The sequence below is a fragment of the Dromiciops gliroides genome, chromosome 1 (assembly GCF_019393635.1).
Source record: "Dromiciops gliroides isolate mDroGli1 chromosome 1, mDroGli1.pri, whole genome shotgun sequence".
NCBI lineage: Eukaryota > Metazoa > Chordata > Mammalia > Microbiotheria > Microbiotheriidae > Dromiciops > Dromiciops gliroides.
The window spans coordinates 178,364,251-178,383,351 of record NC_057861.1 but is presented as its reverse complement, the minus strand read 5'-3'; the positions used below and the strand labels follow the sequence as shown (position 1 = coordinate 178,383,351).

Sequence of the window (19,101 nt, the reverse complement as noted above, 5' to 3'; positions counted from 1 at the left end):
TGGGATTGAATGTATGCTGACCCTAGGACATGTCCTCAAAGTAGCTTCTTTTTATTGAATCCTTATTAAAAATTTGTTTTCTTGGATCAGCTTTTTCTTCCTCATATTGGAGAAGTAGGGGGAAAATCTGATTAACTGAGGGTTTTATCTCTTATTGGGCTCTAATAAATCAAGGTTTATTGCATCAAGGTATAAAAATAGTGTGTTCTTAAGGTGTTATAACTACATCTATAGCTATCTAGACATACATACATACATATGGATATGGATATATATATATGTGTGTGTATATGTATATTTATATCTATCTGTGTTAGACTTGATCATATCCTGCTCATATTCTTTTCAATTTGTGTTTTGTGTTAAGAAAATTATTTTCCTATTTGATATTGTCAAATCTTAGGATCATATTGATTTATTTAAAAATTGAGTCACTAGCTAGTTTTTAATTACATTTGTAATAATAGAGGTATGAGTGGAAAAGTAAGAGTCACTACCTTCTTAAATTCATTTCACACTTACCAAAAAAACTGCATATAACGAAAGTTCACAGATTACTATACTGTCTTCTTGATTGTTGTTTGTTGATAATTATGTTCATAATAAAAATCAAAGTTATTAAAAGAAAAGGAAAAAATGAGTTATTTATGCAAGAGAACTCTTTTCAGTCAATGTGACCAAAGAGCTGTTAGGTAATAATATAAAAATAGATTATCCTCAGTCTAATACCCTATAAGCTACTTTCCTTGATGTCAGAAACACAGCTAACAGCTCAAATAAGTGTTGCAACCCAAGTGTTTGCAGCTCAAATAATTCAAGCAGGCAGCAGAGTGTGGTTGAAGGCTTTCTTTAATTCATCTTCAAGAAGATGGGCACCCTCCTGAATGTGCCAGAGTGCATCAGTGAAGACCCACACAGCTGTTTATACATAACAAGGGTCTCTTCCTGACCAATCACATCACTATCCTCCTATTTACATACAGTAACAACCAATCAGGTTGTACCAAGTGGACCAATCAGATTACACCGATAATGGCCAATCAGATTGTACCAAGTTGACCAGTCAGATTTACTAAATGTGATACCAGGCCATAATTTATCCCAAGCAAGAATGTCTGCTCCTCCTTATCACTATGCTCTGTTAGCATAACTTATATTACTTTCAAGAAATGAAACTTAAATTGGGATTTGAAACTAAACCCACTCTCTGTCCCAGGGCTCTGAGAAAGAGTCCAAATATAGTCTTATTGATTTATATACAATTTTCTTATTTTTTAAAAAGGAAATTCAGGCAAGAAGGTAATTAATAAGTTGTTAAATGGTCATTTAAATAGTCTGTGATTAGAATTAAGAAATTGTATTCAGACACTAGAAATGCTTCATATTAGAATATATGATTATCTTTCCTTTGGTGAAAAGCTATATTTCTACTTTCCTTAAACTCCAAGTTAGAAAACTTTCAGTTCATTAGAATACTCTATGGTCAATAAGACAAGTAAGGAAGCAGTGTTTTCAGTATAGTTGTCTTTATTCTGTGAGTAGTATCATGTGTAGATTGCATCCAAGGTGAACTGGCAGCTCATTGTGCCTAGGATTCTGCACTAGGATTCTGTTATTTTTTGGATGAAATGTGAAAGGAATCAAGTTGAAGTCTTTGGAGAACTTTAAATTTATTTATTACTTGCAAAGAGATTAAAAATATCCTAGAATGGCTTTTGCCTTTCTTCTCATATTTTAGGAATGAGAAAGCAAAACATACCTGTCCCCGTTTTGCTTTTTTGCAGATGATAAACCTAAGGCCTGGAGAAGTTAAACAATTCTTCCCAGGTTCCATAAATAATAAGCATTAGAAGTGGAATTTGAACTGTGGTCCTCTACTTCAAAGTCAATGTTCAACCTAATCTCAGAAAGATTAAATGACTTCTCTAGGTAGAAATGCCAATAGATGTCTGGGGAAGAATTTCTAAGTACATTTCTATCCATGAGATTATGTTGACTTTCCAACATTATTATGAAAGACTATTATGATCAAAGTATGTCACTTCTGCCTTAAATTGATGCTAATGTTATTTTCTCTAGTCTGTGATAGGCATTTCTTGGTGAACCAATTTCAGTTCCTTGAAAAAAACCTTAATATCCCTTTGGACTAGGTTAATATTTATCAATACTACTAACTTAAGTTAACTCATTGGCATTTTAAATTACTACCACTTTTGGTTATTTAAATATTCTATTAATGTCATTTAATATTATCTTACTGCCTTTCATTTATCTATGGCAAGTAAAAATGAGTACCTGAAAAATGGAAAATCTTGACTTTCTTGAATTCCTTGGAAGAATATACTCAAATTGAAAGTTTTGCCTTAACCAAATTGAGGTGTATGGTATATGTAGAACATAGTATTTTGGCATTAAATTATTGTATTTTATAAATACATTGAAATTATTTGAGTTATAATAGTTTAACATTAAAATGCTACATTATTAGTTTATGCTTTCATGTTTTACTTGATGTCTTTGCTATTTGATTTTTGTAGCAATTTAAAATTTAGTCCTAAAAATTAACCTTGTTCATATAGCTCAACAAGACGTAAAAGTCATCAAGCAAAAAAAAAAATAGTAACAACTAGAAGAAAATAGTTTATTTATCTTTAGTTTTTGTTTTTCTTTATTTTTTTGAAATGTTGATCTTTTTGTAGTGAGAATCCATACTTACTTCTCCAGTATGGGGATTCCTCCCAGCCCAGCTTACCAAATCTTTTTCTAATCTATCCCTACTAAATATTAACTTAGAGGATATTAATATTCTGGAACTTTGAAGGGATTTTGTCCATATAAATCTTTTGGTTTAATTTTGATAAAAGATATGACTGTAGTTTTCTAGCTATTCAAGGACTACAGATTCAAAATTAGCTATCTAGTTATGCTGATTATATATAAATATATATATGTGTGTATAACATATATACATATACATATGTGTATATATACATATATATTTGGTGTGGGGGTCTATCCAGCATGCAAAGAAATAAAGTCATTGATTTGTTTAAATTATAATTATGTTAAAGACTTTTAGTAATTAAAACCTAAGGAAGCATCTATCCAAGGGGCCCTCCAAAAACATTTTCAAGAATAATTTTAATATATAATAGGTTGTATTTTTAAAAAATAATTTTATTGTAAAAGTCTTAATTGACAGGCTTATAAACTTGGGTGAACATTAGCTAAGCAAATATTATTTACTAATGTGCCCTTTTTATAGGAAGCTGGGTGGCATGGTAGATGGAGCACTGGGCCTGGAGTCAGGAAGATGTGAGTTCAAATATGACCTTAGACTCTTACTAACTGCTTGACCTTGGGCAAGTCATTTAATTTCTGTTTGCCTTAGCTTCCTCATCGGTAAAATAGGCTCTAGTGTAAGCCACATGCTCAGGTCATGTAATTGGTAATGTTAATTATAATGCAGGTTGGTTATCACTGAAGAGAATCCTGGACAAGAAATATGTACAGCAGGCATTTAAAGTCAGCTGTATTTGGGTATCTCGGTTGAATTGGGGGGGGGGGTTCAGGGAAGAGAGATGTAATATTCCTTAAATCTTCCATTCAATTTTCTGTGTTTATTAAATACAATTTCTTCAGCACTCTCTTTTAGTCTATAACTTCTCTCAGGCTTTTTCTTTGTCTATGAGCCAGAAAGAATATGTTTGTTTTAGACAAAGATTTTCATTTTCTGTCTTTGTATCTCAAAGGTCTGGAACACAGTACTTTGTACACTACAGATACTTAATAAATATGTATTTAATTTTATTTTGGGGGGGCGGGGCAATGAGGGTTAAGTGACTTGCCCAGGGTTACACAGCTAGTAAGTGTCAAGTGTCTGAGGCCAGATTTGAACTCAGGTACTCCTGAATCCAGGGCCAGTGCTTTATCCACTGCGCCACCTAGCTGCCCCCCAATATGTATTTAATTCTAAAGAAATATAGGGGAAATATCTGCAGTCTGGAAAAAAAAAAGTGTCCCTTAAATTCTGGTTGCAGTGAAAATGACAGTGGATTTAGGCAGCCTGAACTTGGAGCTGCAACATCGAGTGCCTAAATAGAAGAAGCATTAAGACTATCCTTCTGAGACTAGGAGGAAGCCATCAGGGGTTGGTGTTGGGACAGAGGAGTGGGATGTATTCTTGGAGAGTTGTTATTAACTTTATCTAAGAAGGGGAAAATCTGTCTTTTTTTGTTTTAACAGTCATAATTCTAGTTAACACCTTTCATTCACTTACAGATCTTAGAAGAGGTGAAGAAAACCATATGGGGCAATATGACTTTCCCTTTAAATGGGATTTTTTTTACCCACTGGAGTATCTATTCTTGCAGAATTCCAAGTGATAAAACTTTTTAAAAAAAATTATATTCAATTTTATACCTTTAGAGTATTCCCTTGACTGTCAGTGGGCAATTTCACATTTTATTAACATAGAAAGCTAATGCTTGCCTCCAGCTGCATTTTTCCATTCTTTTGAATTAGGTCTCAGAGGTACTTTATGGCTCTAAAATTCAGTAGTCAATGGTATTCTTCAAAGTCAACGGTATTCTTCAACTGGTATTCTAATTTAAAGGACTTCTGAGAAATTGTCTGATATTTTGTTGCTCCCTAAAGAATAAATATGAATATCCCAAATTCTGTACAAGAAAGAAGTCAGGAAGTCATTGTATAAATGGAAGTAAATCAACAAATATTTACTGAATGCTTACATTTAAAAGTCTGGTAGGCGTTGTAAGAAATTGGCAAGAAATATAAGATATGGTCTCTACCATCAAGCATCTTCCCACCTGAGACTTTACTGTTTATTTGGGAATGTAGTACTAATGTTAATTCAGCAATTTTTTTTAAGATCCAACTTTTTGCAAGATCCTTCCCTAGACCCATGGAAGGAATAAAAAAAGAAGAAAAATCTCCTTTATTCATGATACTTGTATTCTAGGAGGGGGGATAGTACATATTTAAATAAGTGTAATGCAATGGAGTTAAAGAGATTTTTTTAAAGGACAAAAATAGCAAGGGAGATTTTACATTTTGTAATGCTTTCTATATCTTGTTTAGTGTTAATTTCTTCCCATATCCTTAGATCTGATAGGTAAATTATTTTGTGCTTTCCTAATTTGCTTATGGTATCATGCTTTATGTGCAAATCATGTACTCATTTTGACCTTATCTTGGTAAACGATGTGAGGTATTGGGCTATACCTAGTTTCTGCCATACTGTTTTCCAGTTTTCCCAGCAATTTTTATCGAATAATAAGTTTTTTCCCCAAAAGCTTGAATCTTTGGGTTTATCATATGCTGCATTACTATGGTCATTTACTACAGTGTATTGTGTACCTAATCTATTCCACTCATCCACCACGCTATGTCTTAGCCAGTACCAGATTGTCTTGATAATTACCACTTTATAATATAGTTTGAGATCTGGTATGGCTAGACCACCTTCCTTAACATTTTAAAAAATTGATTCTCTTGATATCTTTGACCCTTTGTTTTTCCAAATGAATTTTGATATTTTTTTCTAGATTTATAAAATAATTTTTGGTAACCTGATTAATATGGCATTGAATAAATAGATGGATTTAGGGAGAATTATCAGTTTTATTATATTGACTCAACCCTACCCATGAACAATTAGTATTTTTCCAGTTGTTTTGATCTGACTTTATTTGTGTGAAAAGTGTTTTATAATTGTGTTCATATAATTCCTAGGTTTTTCTTGTCAGGTAGACTTCTACATATTTTATATTATGTGCAGTTATTTTAAATAGAATTTCTTTTTCTATCTCTTGCTACTGGACTTTGTAATATTCAGAAATGCTGATGGTTTATGTGAGTTTATTTTGTGTCCTGCAATTTTGCTAAAGTTGTTAATTATTTCAAGTTGTTTTTAAGTTGATTCTCTAGGATTCTTTAAGTATACCATCAAATTATCTTCAAAGGCTGATAGTTTTGTTTCCTCATTGCTTATTCTTATTCCTTATGTTTCTCAAGAGCTACATATTTTAAATTTGGGTGAAACATAACATTTGCAAAAGTGTGTATTGGGGGGAAAAGTGTGTATTGGGTTGGAAAGGTGTAGGGTGTTTCAAATAATGGCAGGCCTTAAATGCCAGGCAAAAGAGTTTGGACTTTATTAAATTGGTAATGGGGAGTTATTGGGCTTTTGAGGGAACTTGGAGAACATGATCAGAGTGCTGTAATTTTGGAAAATTAATATAACCTGTGTGAGATAGATTGGAAGAAAGAAAAACTGGAATCTGGAAAATAGTTATAGTCCAGGTAAAAAATAAGAAGAGTCTGAACTTAGGGTAGTATCAGTGGAATAATAATAATACTTGACACACATACACAGAGTGCTTTAAAGTTTGTAAAGCATTTTCTATAATATTTCATTTTGACATTCACAACAACAAGTGACTTATATATGTATAAATATTATCCTGCCCTTACAAGGGGGGAAACTGAGGCTCCAGGATTTGAACCAGGGTTTTTCTTACTCCAGGTCTAATACTCTATTCACTAAATCATTGGTCTCTAAATTTTTTGATCATAGTAATGTTTTTGAATGAATGTGAGCAACAACAAGAAGGCCAGTTTAGCTGGACTGTAGGAAGGGGGAAGTTATACAATAAGCATTTATTACCTCTTATGCGCAGGTACAGTGCTAAGTTCTAATACAAAGAAAGGCCAACACAAAAACCAGAAACAACCTGATCTCTCAAGGAGCTCACAGTCTAATGGGGCAACAACTTGAAATAAATAGGTACAAGCAAGATCTATACAGGATAAATTATGGATAGTCTCAGAAGGAAGGTACTAAGATTAAGAAGGAATGGGAAAGACTTCCTTAAGAAGGTGAGACTTAAAGGAAACCAGGGAAGGCAGGAGGAGAGAGAAAGAGTTCTAGGCATGGGGGACTGCATTTAAAATACAGATTAGGGAGATAAGGTGTCTTGTCTCACTGAGCAAGGAGCAGTGTCACTAGATCGCAGAGTATGTGGAGGGGAGCAAGATGTTATGAAGAGTTTTAAAAAACCATCAGAGGATTTTATATTTGATCCTGGTGGTAATAGAGAACCACTGGAATTTACTATAAGGAAGGTGGGGGAGCTGGGATGGGGAGTGACTCACTTCGATCTGTTTATTAAGGAAGATCAGTTTGCTGAGTGGAGGATAGACTACAGTTAGGAGATATTTGAAGCAGGAAGACCAATCAGCAGACTATTACAATAGTTCTGGAGTAAGGTGACAAGGACTTGTACCAGAGTGGTGGCTGCATCAGAAGGGAGTATATGAGAGATGTGACAAAGGTAGAATCACTAGGACTTGACAATTGAATAGATATAGGGCTTGAGAGAGAAGCAGGAGATGACATCTTGGTTTTGAGCCTCAATGACTGGGAGGATAGTGGTACCCTTGACAGTAACAGAAATTAGGAAGAATGAAGGGAGGGTTTGAAGAAATATAATAAGATCAGTTTTGGATATACTAAATTTAAGGTGTCTACAGGACATTAAGACTGGAAAGGTAAGTTGGAGCAAGCTTGTGATGGGCTTTATATATCAGAGAAGTTTATATTTGATCCTAAAGTTAATTTAATCTTAGAACCATTGGAGTGTATGGAGTAAAGAGGGGTCAAAGGAGTAAAGGGGACGAAATCCACAGACTTAGGCTTTAGGAAGACCACTGGGGCAGCTGTAAGAGGATGGATTTGAGAGGGGAGACGTTGGAGACAAGGAGACCAATAAGGAAGGCAAGAATTGATATGGGCCTGAACTAGGGTGGTGGCTGTGTGTGACTTAAGGGAAGGAGACATGCAGGAGTTGTGGAGACAGAAATGACAACATTTGGCAACTGCTTAAATATGTGGTGTGAGTGAGGAGTTGGAGGCTACAGAAATGTGGTGAACCTGGATGACAAGAAGAATTGTGATACTCTTAATAGTTATAGGAAGGTTCAGAAGGGGGTGGTGAGTTTTCTGGGGAAAGTATGTAAAGATATGTGCTATTTTGATCATAATCCATTCATGTTTGTTCATCCTATGCAACCTCACTGTGTTCCACTCAAAATTAAAAGGAGAATCTAGACTCTTAATAGTTACTTCACTGAATCTGGAGACAACTGGAACTTGTGATAGCTCCCTATCACCTCCTGGATCAAGTATAAAATTCACTGTTTGGCATTCAGAACCCTTCATTACCTGCTCATTCTCCCTCCCTCAGTGCCCCACCTCCACCAACTCCTGCCCCTTTACCCTTCCAGTCTCTTACCTGAAGACTTCCCACATATTCTTTAATCCAGTGACCCTGGTCTCCTTTCTTTTACTCAAACAAGATATCCCATTTACCCATTCTAGGAATTTTTGCTGGATATTCTCTATTCCTGGAATGGTATGGAAATAGTATTGAGGAGCAGCTAGGTGGCACAGTGGATAAAGCACTGGCCCTGGATTCAGAAGGGACCTGAGTTCAAATCCGGCCTCAGACACTTGATACTTACTAGCTGTGTGACCCCGGGCAAGTCACTTAACCCTCATTGTCCTGTAAAAACAAATAAACAGGGGCAGCTAGATGGCGCAGTGGTTAAAGCACCCGCCCTGGATTCAGGAGTACCTGAGTTCAAATCCGGCCTCAGACACTTGACACTTACTAGCTGTGTGACTGTGGGCAAGTCACTTAACCCTCATTGCCTAAAACAAACAAACAAACGAACAAACAAAATACTTCCTGAAAATGAAACTCTGGATATTTGTGGCATGAGCAGCATAGGAGTAAAGTGAGACTTCATAGTATAAACTGTTTTCCTGGAGCTTGTGAAAGAACTAGACTGTACTGCCCTTAAACTCAAACAAATGGGACCCTAACTTGCTCATCATAGGCAAAAATTTTATTAAGATAAAAATGAAATATTCAGAATAAAACAAAAGTAATTATGAATGACCTCTGCACAACCAAATGAATGTTACCTTATTTGTATGGGATATGGGAACATCTAAATATACCTAAATTAAAGCCAGCCAGTTTCTTGGATTAAACAGGATAGTTCCAGATTCCATAGCCATGGCTATCTGGTGAAGAATGCTAGAAAATGTTCCACATTCACCCAACCTGTTGTGCTTGTCCTGCATTTTCATTAGTTGCTTAAATGCTCATGAATTTATATTTCTTATTGTTAACTGTCATGAGTCATTTGAAAATACAACTTATGGGGCAGCTAGATGGCGCAGTGGATAGAGCACCGGCCCTGGAGTCAGGAGTACCTGAGTTCAAATCCGGCCTCAGACACTTAACACTTACTAGCTGTGTGACCCTAGGCAAGTCACTTAACCCCAATTGCCTCACTAAAAAAAAAAAAAAAAAAAAAAAAGAAAATACAACTTATACCATGACCTAATATATGGTCATGGACAATAAATTTAATAACCTAAACGTGCACTTATATGCATGATGACCTGTGGACAAGAACCCAAATGATGTTAACAAGATTCTACTTTATAAGATAAATGTGGTTCAGTTCTGAAGCAATGCTGACCATCAGGCCCACTGAGAAACTTATAGTGTGGACAACACAGACAGTCACATTCTTATTTTCTGACTTGAAATAAGTACCAAAACAATGTTGCTGAATTAGAGGTGGGTTACAATAGTAATTCATATTTAGACAGTTATTTCAGTACTGCACAGTTCAGTGTTTTCAATCAGAATACTTCTTAACAAAAGGTGAATGTTGTAAGCTAATTATTCAAAATCTTCATCAATAAATCAGTACTCCTTGCATGGGCCCATGTGGCTTAAAATACACTTGTAATCAAAGTGTGTCTGTAGGCAGGAGTCTTCTTCTTAAAGGCAATAGTTGAAGTCATGAGAGTGGAAGAGAGTTTGTTATATAAAAAGAAGAGAAGAGAGTCAGGAATTGAACTCTGGTGAATATCAGCTTTAAGTGAGGTAGACTGAGGAAAACTCAAGCATGGGTTTGAGGGCTGGGCTCAAGAAAATCTGATCAGCTTGATAGTTGAATATGGATGAATATGGATGAATACTCCAAAGAAGATAAAAAAGCAAAGAACCAGATACTGAGAGGGTTTGGGTGAGAGAGGGAGAAGTCCAAAAGAAGAGGAGTCAGCAAAGGTAAAACCAAGAAAGATAAGTCAGGGAGTTATGAGGAGAATCAGGATAGTGAAAGTAGCAGGGTCAGGAAAGATTCTTTCCAGATATCTGGATATTTTTTGGAAGTGGAGGGGAGGACCTAGTGAAAGCAAAGTCTGAAGGTGCTAAAGAGGAAAGGCTAATCGTTGAAGCATATTTGCTTAAGAGTCTAGAAAAAATGGGATCAGGAGTATAGGAGTGTGTATGTGTGTAGGGAGAATTATTTTCTCTTATTTTTTCACTTTTAAAAGTATGTTTTATTGGTATTTAGAAAAGAGTGCCTTGGGGATAAAAAGTCCTAATTCAAGACTTAGTTGTGTAATACAGCCATATAACTCCAGATTTACTGGGAGCAGGCATGATCTAGCTATTTTTTTTTAATCCAGATAATACAAATTAGTGATAAAGGAGATTTTTGTAGTGTAAGCGTAAAGGCTCATAAAGTGAGGAAAACAGTCCATTTTTGCAAGCTGCTTCAATTCAGAAGTGATACTCTGATGTGTGATATTTAAAATCTAATTGCAATGATTAAAATCTAATGTGTGGTTGCCTTAAATTAGAAGCATATAGCACTAGTCGTTGGGTATTAAGTATTTATTAAAGTATATTAGGGGTTAGTAAAGAGAACACAGAAAGAAAGAGCCTAGCTCCCTGGACCTGCTGCTGCTACCGTGACCTCCAACCAAAAGAACAATCTACCCCCCTCCCATTGTTTTTCTCGAGCACAAGCTCCTTGTGGGACCACCCCAGCATGGTCCCCACACACAGCTTCAAGCTAATTGGCTGGTAGCATTGATTGACATGACTTACAGGTGGTTCTATGAATAGATTTAACTTCTGGACCATTGTCACATGCTTTCTTTTCAGGGGGTGGTGCCCTGGTTCTCACAATGTCTTTCTCGGCAGGGGGTGGCACCCTGATTCTTACACTCCCCCCCCAGTGCTTCATGAAGAAACATCGTTTCCTTACATGAAGCAATAACATTACAGATATTTATGACTAACAAAGTAAAGGGAATGAAAAAGGAGAAAAGAAATTGAGTGACACATTAACTGAGGCTAAAGGTGGCACTCCCCTTTAGCGTGTGGCCATTACAAACAGAGAAAAACTAAAGGGGGCACTCCCCTTTAGTAAGTGGACATTATAAACAGTGTATACAGTGGGGAAAAGGAAAACAGGAAAGTATCCATTTAAGTCTTTGAAGTCTTTTCTCACATGATTCTTGGGATGTCCTCTGGGTGTAGTTGTGGAATGGAAGTCTTTCAGGTGTTGATGCTGATGATCAAGACTAGCAAGTCTCAGCTGTAGAGTTTTGGGTGTGATTGTAAAGTCCCTCAAGTGTTTCAGATATTGGTAATCAGCTGGGAAATTTTCCTACAAAATTGAGCTTAACACAACTTTAAATAGCTTTGCCAATAATCAAATCAAATAGTGAGAGTTCACAAAAACGTGTCTAAGGAAATTCATAATCTTTGAGATTTTATAATTATTGTCCAGTTGTTACACATGAAACATATAATAAAAACAAAAATTGAAACATTCTCTAAAACTTAATATTTTACTACACATCCCCCCTGTGGAGAATAAATTGAGAAGACAATTGTGATATTAATTTAGAAAATAATTTTTATCTTTGTTTCATCACTTTTTGCATCATCTGCCTAATTATCCTCATGCCATTATGAGAAACTAAAGGATCTATTATAATTGGTAGCAGATGTCAAGGTCAAATCCAACATTGTATTTATCATGACACCTGGGGTAATTATGGTGATTACCATAAAAGAACAGAGGGGAAACTGAGTCAGGCTTAATCAGATGCATAGGATTGACGCTCTGATTCTCACAGATGACAGAGGTGTCCCCAGAATCTTAATGTCATTTAATTTTATTTTTTTTTTTTGTGAGGCAGTTGAGATTAAGTGACTTGCCCAGAGTCACACAGCTAGTAAGTGTCAAATGTCTGAGGCCGGGTTTGAACTCAGGTCCTCCTGAATCCAGGGCCAGTGCTTTATCCACTGTGCCACCTAGCTGCCCCCTTAAATTTTAATAGTGCATTTAACTTCACTAAGACTTTGGAGACACCCTGTATAGAGAAATTGTCTTCAGCATTTTAACTGCACGTAATTCTTTTGTCCTCATGGGAAAAAGCCCTGGCTCCTGCAGAGGACCAGCCTTCAGATTCCACATGTGATTCTTAATACCTGTATGACTCTTTCTTTGCCACAGTGTCCTCATCTCTAAAATGAAGGGATTGGACCAGATAGATGATTTTTCAGTACTCTTGCATCTCTAAGTCTATGATCCTATGAAATATTTTCTTCACTGAAATAACCTCTGTATAGATTTTCTATAGGAAAACTGGGTAAGATTCAGAAATCTGTTGTATCTTCTTAAATTACCACTAGAGGGTATGCTTATTCTATGACTATCATGCTTAAAAATAACTACTAGAAATAGTCTGAATGTTCTCTGGTTCTTGTTTCTTCTGTGTAAACCAGTTTTAGAGACTGATTTAATCTAGAACAGGAAATGTACTCTCCTATGGCGCACAACATTTTATGTTCTTCTTTTGTAAATGAAGTTGGAATGATAGTAAAAAGAATGTAAGATTTGAGTTCTAATTCTGCCTCTTTAACAGTTCTATAAATTGTTTATTTTTTGGCCATATCCCAGGATGGTTACATAGTTATTAGTGCCTAATGAATGAGATTCTCCTGCTGCTCATTGTTCCTTCCTGCTGGTGAGTTAGGTCTTCAGTAGATAAATTAACTAAAGATAGCATTTAATGTATTCTTGCTACAGCTAACTAATTAGTGCCATGATAGTTTTTAAGAACTAATGCTCCCATTAAGTTTCCATATCACCACCAGGGAGTAGCTTAAGTGTTTAGAGAATCTGGTTTATTGATAGTTGTCAATGCCCTAAAACACAGCACAAAAAGAATTATACCTCATCTCTCTACCATCAGCCTGAAGCCAAATGATTGTTCTTTTGTTCCATTAATCTGAATTATTTTGCTATTGATGTACTAAATGAGTGTAAAATAATATTCCTTATAATTAAATTTGGTATGCTAGTTAAATTCATATCAGTGGCAGTGCTGCAAATAATATGAACCTGGAAAAATGGCATAAAGAAAAATTCCAAATGAAATCATTGCTCCTTTGGGAAATTCTCTTGGAGATTTGTAAAGTTGTTTCATGCACAGCTGTCAGGTATTCCCTAATGTACTTTCACAATTAAATTCTACTTCTCTTTGCCGCTGATTGCCTAAATGTGACATCCTGTTGTTATTATTATAAGCAATAGGGTGGGGTTTATTCTTCTTGTTAAAGTGTGTTGGTACATACATATGCTTGCTACTGTTCTCTGTACACTAATTCTGTTTGATTACTGAGGTTATTTTTATTTATCTTTGCATTTTATATTTAAAACCTTTTGCAATAGTAAATGAATAAGTTCTGTTAGGGAAGTTCTCAGGGCTTTAAATTCTATGCTCATTTCTTGTAATGCCAATTGTAATGCTAATTTTTCTCCGTAAGTACTATTGATACCCAGATGGGGGGAGGGGGAGAAGAAATCTGATTTTATTTTTATAAAAATCCATACCACCCAACTTCATTCTGTCTGGAAGCATTTATTAATGTGTACTGTGTACCCAGTCACTCTGTTAGTCTTTTAATTAAATGATGATGGTGATGATAGTAGTAGTGAGCATGTACCTAGCAGTTTAGGATTTCAAAAAGCTTTAAATCTTTTCTGTCTTTTGGTCCTCACACCTGTTCTTATCTCCATTTTATAGGTGAGGAAACTGAGGCAGAGCAAGGCTTGGTGACTTGCCCAGAGTCACAAAGCTAATAAGTGTCTGAGGTAGCATTTAAACTCAGGTCTTCCTGCTACCAGGCACTCTATACCATCTTGCAAAAGTTGACCATGTACATTGGAAATGAGAGGGGTTTTTTGTTCTGTTTTGTATTTTCACCAAGAATTCCCAACATAAGTGAAACCCTTGGTCTGGACAAAAAAGAAATCAGATTCAAAAAAATTTTCCGAGCTGTAATTCGTGGTGCTTTCAACCAACTTAAAAAATAATCCTTCCCTCAAGGACTTTGCATTTTAGGGGCAGGAATTAAGATGAGGGGAGGGATATGAACAAAGTTAAATAAATATAAAATATATACATGTATGTGTGCAAATACATGGTGATTTTTGGGGGGTAGGAAGCATTTAGCTACTATTAATTTCAGCTGTGTAGCACATCAAAGGTTGAAATTCCAGATTTTCTCTTTCTGATTATGTGTAATGTGTTACTAGTGAGTTTGATAAATTAAGGGTCCTATCTGCATCATTTTGCATCATCTGTTCTTATAAAATGATTTTAGAATCTATTAATATTTAAATTAAATATAAATACATCAATATGTTGTTTTGATTATTATTTTAAAGTTTGAGTTTAAAAGTGTATTCTGAAATGTTGAATAATCATTTTTGTTGGTTAAACATAATGTGACTTAAAAATCATCCCTAAAATTTTCAATACAAATGTGTACTCTTCTTCACATTAGGGGATATTGACCAATTATCATTGGGTCATTTTATAGATGAGGAAACTGAGGTCCACAGAAATTGTGACTTAAGATTATATAGATAGGGGCAGCTAGGTGGCTCAGTGGATAAAGCACCGGCCCTGGATTCAGGAGGACCTGAGTTCAAATCCGACCTCAGAAACTTAACACTTACTGTAACCCTGGGCAAGTCACTTAACCCCAATTGCCTCACCAAAAAAACCAAAAAACCAAAACCAAAACCAAACAAACAAAAAGATTATATAGGTAGTAAGTGGAGGAACTGAGTTTTGAAACATCTTCTAACTCCAAATCTAGCATTATTTCTAGTATCCCCTGATGCCTCTCTCTAAAGGATAGCTTAGGCATGTCACAGTTTATATAGAAAATTAACTGCCTATCTAGGTGTTGGATTCATGACTGTGGCCTCATTACTATTGTGCTAAGCCAGTTAAAGTAGAATATAAATGGGAATTGCCATCTGTTCAAGTAAAATTCAGAAAGATTAAAAAATCAAGTCTTTTATACACAGTATTTATTAATTTTATTAGCCATTCTATTTTCAGAAATAATGGTGATTTTGAGTTTAGATTTTTCCCATCTCTTGTTTAGATGTCTTGAATCCAAGAATATAATAACCCTTATTTCACCTATAATGTTGATATTAGAGAGAAATAGAATAAAAATCTTTCAGATTAATATAAATAATGGAGACCCAAGTTCATAAAATAGGTTTTATATGATGGTAGTTAATTATTTGGGGGTTTTTTTTGGTTTGTTTTTTGGTTGGGCAATGAGGGTTAAGTGACTTGCCCAAGGTCACACAGCTAGTAATTGTTAAGTGTCTGAGGCCGGATTTGAACTCAGGTCCTCCTGACTCCAGGGCTGGTGCTCTATCCACTGCGCCACCTAGCTGCCCGATGGTAGTTAATTATTAGCTTAGATTGTGTTAAGTTTAAAATTCAATCAGTTTCAATTCATGTTTATTAAAATAAGCACCATTTTGGGGGGGGGGGGTTCAAGGCAATGAGGGTTAAGTGACTTGCCCAGGGTCACACAGCTAGTGAGTGTCAAGTGTCTGAGGCCGGACTTAAACTCAGGTCCTGCTTAATCCAGGGACAGTGCTTTATCCACTGTACCACCTATCTGCCCACACCAATTATGTTTAATGGATTCTGTGTTTCGTACCAGGGATACAAAAGCAAAACAACACATACTCTGTCCTCAAAAAGCTTATATTCTGCTGCCTAATAGGATATGTACACAAATAACTATAATACAAGTTAGAGTATAATGAGTACATTAAGAATTTAGCAAATCTTGAGGGTGGCGCAGTGGATAAAGCACTGACTGGCCCTGGATTCTGAAGGACCCGAGTTCAAATCCAGCCTCAGACACTTGACACTTACTAGCTGTGTGACCCTGGGAAAGTCACTTAACCCTCATTGCCCCACAAAAAAAAAAAAGAAAGAAAGAAAAAGAAGAAGAATTTAGCAAATCTTGAACTCAGGAGGATGTCTTTCTGACTTCAGGCCAGCACTTTATCTACTGTGCCACCCCAGCTGCCTCATCCACTAGTTTTGCATAACTTTTTGTCTTTGCTATAAGGACAGTCAACTCTATAATAGGGAGGGGGATCATCTGGAAATAATTGTATGGTTTTTAAAAAGGCATTAATAAGATGGATTTTATTTTTTAAAAAATTTAGCAAATCTAAATTTTGACAAACTTCTTTAAAATAGAGTTGTTGAATTCTCAATGAATTAATTATATGTTAAATGCTAATGGGTCAACTTAAGTGGTGCAGTAGATAGTGCACTGGTCTTGGAATCAGAGAGCCTCATCTTCCTTAGTTAAAATCTGGCTTCAGACAATTTCTAGCTGTATGACCCTGGGCAAACCACTTCACCCTGTTTGCCTCAGTTTCCTCATCTGTAAAATGAGCTGGAGAAGCAAATGGCAAACCACTCCAGTATCTTTGCCAAGAAAACTCCAAATGGAGTCATGAGTTGAACATAACTGAAATAACTGAACAACTAAATGCTATTACTCCAATTCCCTTCAACTATCCTATAAATGTCTTTTGTATGTTTCAAAGCACAGCAGAATTTCTTTTCCTCAGTTATAACAATTTGAATTTTTAATATTTTCTTTTCTAAATAGACAAGCAGTACCAGCCACCAAATTATATTAGAATAGCCATGTTTCAGCTTAATAAAATGACTATGTTCTAAGTGAAATTCAGTGTAGTCGAAGCTATTTTCTATATTTTTTCCTTAAATTCCTTATCTCTTTATATGAAATTACTTGATTTTGTATAGTGATCTTCAACTATTATGTTATCGTTAATTCTTTACTTTTACTAAACCTACAGTCAATTAATTGCCAATTCTTATTTATATTTCTATATCTCATCTCACCACCACTGTAGTTCAAGCCCTCATTATTGACCACTTAGAATTTTTGTAACAGTAACCTATTTGCTCCTCCTACTCTATTCCATATTCTATACTGTAGGTCTGAACCCATCTTCCCACCTTCTCATACTTCAGTGGTTCCTTATTACCTCTAAAACTTATTACCTCTAAACTCTTATTACCTCTAAACTCCTCCTTTAGCCATTTAAATGTCTTCATATCCTTGTCCCCTTTCTATCTTCCAAAATTCTTCTATTCTTATTCCTCTGCACACTCTGCAATTTATTCATATTTGTCTACTTACTCTTCTGCCCACACAAAACCCCAGGAGAAACAAGACATTCTCCTGACCGAAACTTCCCATAATGTGCTTGTCCATCCAACCCCAGCCACACACAAAGATGATCGATCATACCCTTGATGTTGCCATCACTCACAAATATACTACCTCCACGTTCAAGAATTCTGAAATCCTACTATTTGACCATAATTAACTTTCCACCGCTCCCTTTGCCTTCCCTTACTAAACCCTACTCTTCTCACGTTCACATTATAACCTCTGCCACTCAGCTCTCTCCTAGGCCTTCTTCCCTGCACTAACCACTTTCCTCTCTTCCCTATCTTGACTCCTTGGTGAACCAGTTCAGCTCTGGCCTTCTTTATATTACCTACTGCCAAGCTTCTTCCTTGGATTACTCACTATCTACTACTTTTGTTCCTACACACAGGCTACTGAATCTGAGTAGAAAATATCCTGCCATAGTTCTGGCTGGGTCCACTACAAATTTGTTGTATAACCTCGACTGAGTCCTAACTTCCACTAGGCAGTCCTTCTACATCTCTCTTCAACATCTACATCTACTTCTACATCCTACCCTCCCATATATCCACAGCAGTTTCTCTAAACCATTTTTTCCTCTTCCAATCTCCTATATGTTTCCCTTGCCCTATCCTCTCAGCTGAGAACCTTATCTCATATTTTACTGAAAAAAATTTAAGACATTCATCATGAGCTCCTTCTATATTCCTCATCTCTTAAGTCCTTCCCTTCCCACTAGTTATCATTTTATATCTCTTCAGACCTTTTTGGCTAAACTCCTTGAAAAGGCTGTCTACAATAGATATCTTTACTTTTTTTTTTTTTTTTGACAGGGCAATGAGGGTTAAGTGACTTGCCTAGGGTCACACAGCTAGAAAGTGTCAAGTGTCTGAGGCTGGATTTGAACTCAGGTCCTCTCGAATCCAGGGCCGGTAATTTATCCACTGTGCCACCTAGCTGTCCCCTAGATATCTTTACTTTTTCTCCTCTCACTTTTAACTCCTTACAAACTGGCTTCTGATTTCATCATGCCATGTTCTCTCCAGAGTTACAAATGTTCTTTTTTTTTACTCATAAAAGTATTTTATTATTTATTATCATTTTGTTTTGTTTTGTTTTTGTTTGTTTTCTATGGGGCAGTGAGGTTTAAGTGACTTGCCCAGGGTCACACAGCTAGTTAATGTCAAGTGTCTAAGGCTGGATTTCAATTCAGGTCCTCCTGAATCCAAGGCTGGTACTTTTTATCCACTGCGCCACCTAGCTGCCCCTTATTTAGTATTACTAAGTATTTTATTATTTTCCAGTTACATGTAAAGATAGTTTCAACATTTCAAGATTTTTAGTTCCAAATTTTTCTCCCTCCTTTTCCTCCCCACTCCCCAAGACAGAAAGCAATCTGATATAGGTTATATATATACAATCACATTAAACATATTTCTGCATTAGTCATATTGTTAAAGAAGAATCAGAACAAAAGGGAAAAGCCTCAAAAAAGAAAAATCAAAAACAAAATTAGAAATAGTATGATTCTGCATTCAGAATCCACAGTTCTTTTTTCTGGATTTCGAGAACATTTTCCATCATGAGTTCTTTGGAATTGTCTTGG

The 19,101-nt window shown here is 35.8% G+C and overlaps 1 protein-coding gene across 1 annotated transcript in view; it reads left to right on the top strand.

Moving 5' to 3' along the window:
- DTNBP1 (dystrobrevin binding protein 1) overlaps positions 1-19,101 on the top strand; it is a 192,859-nt gene that overhangs the window by 42,849 nt on the left and 130,909 nt on the right. The window lies entirely within an intron of this gene.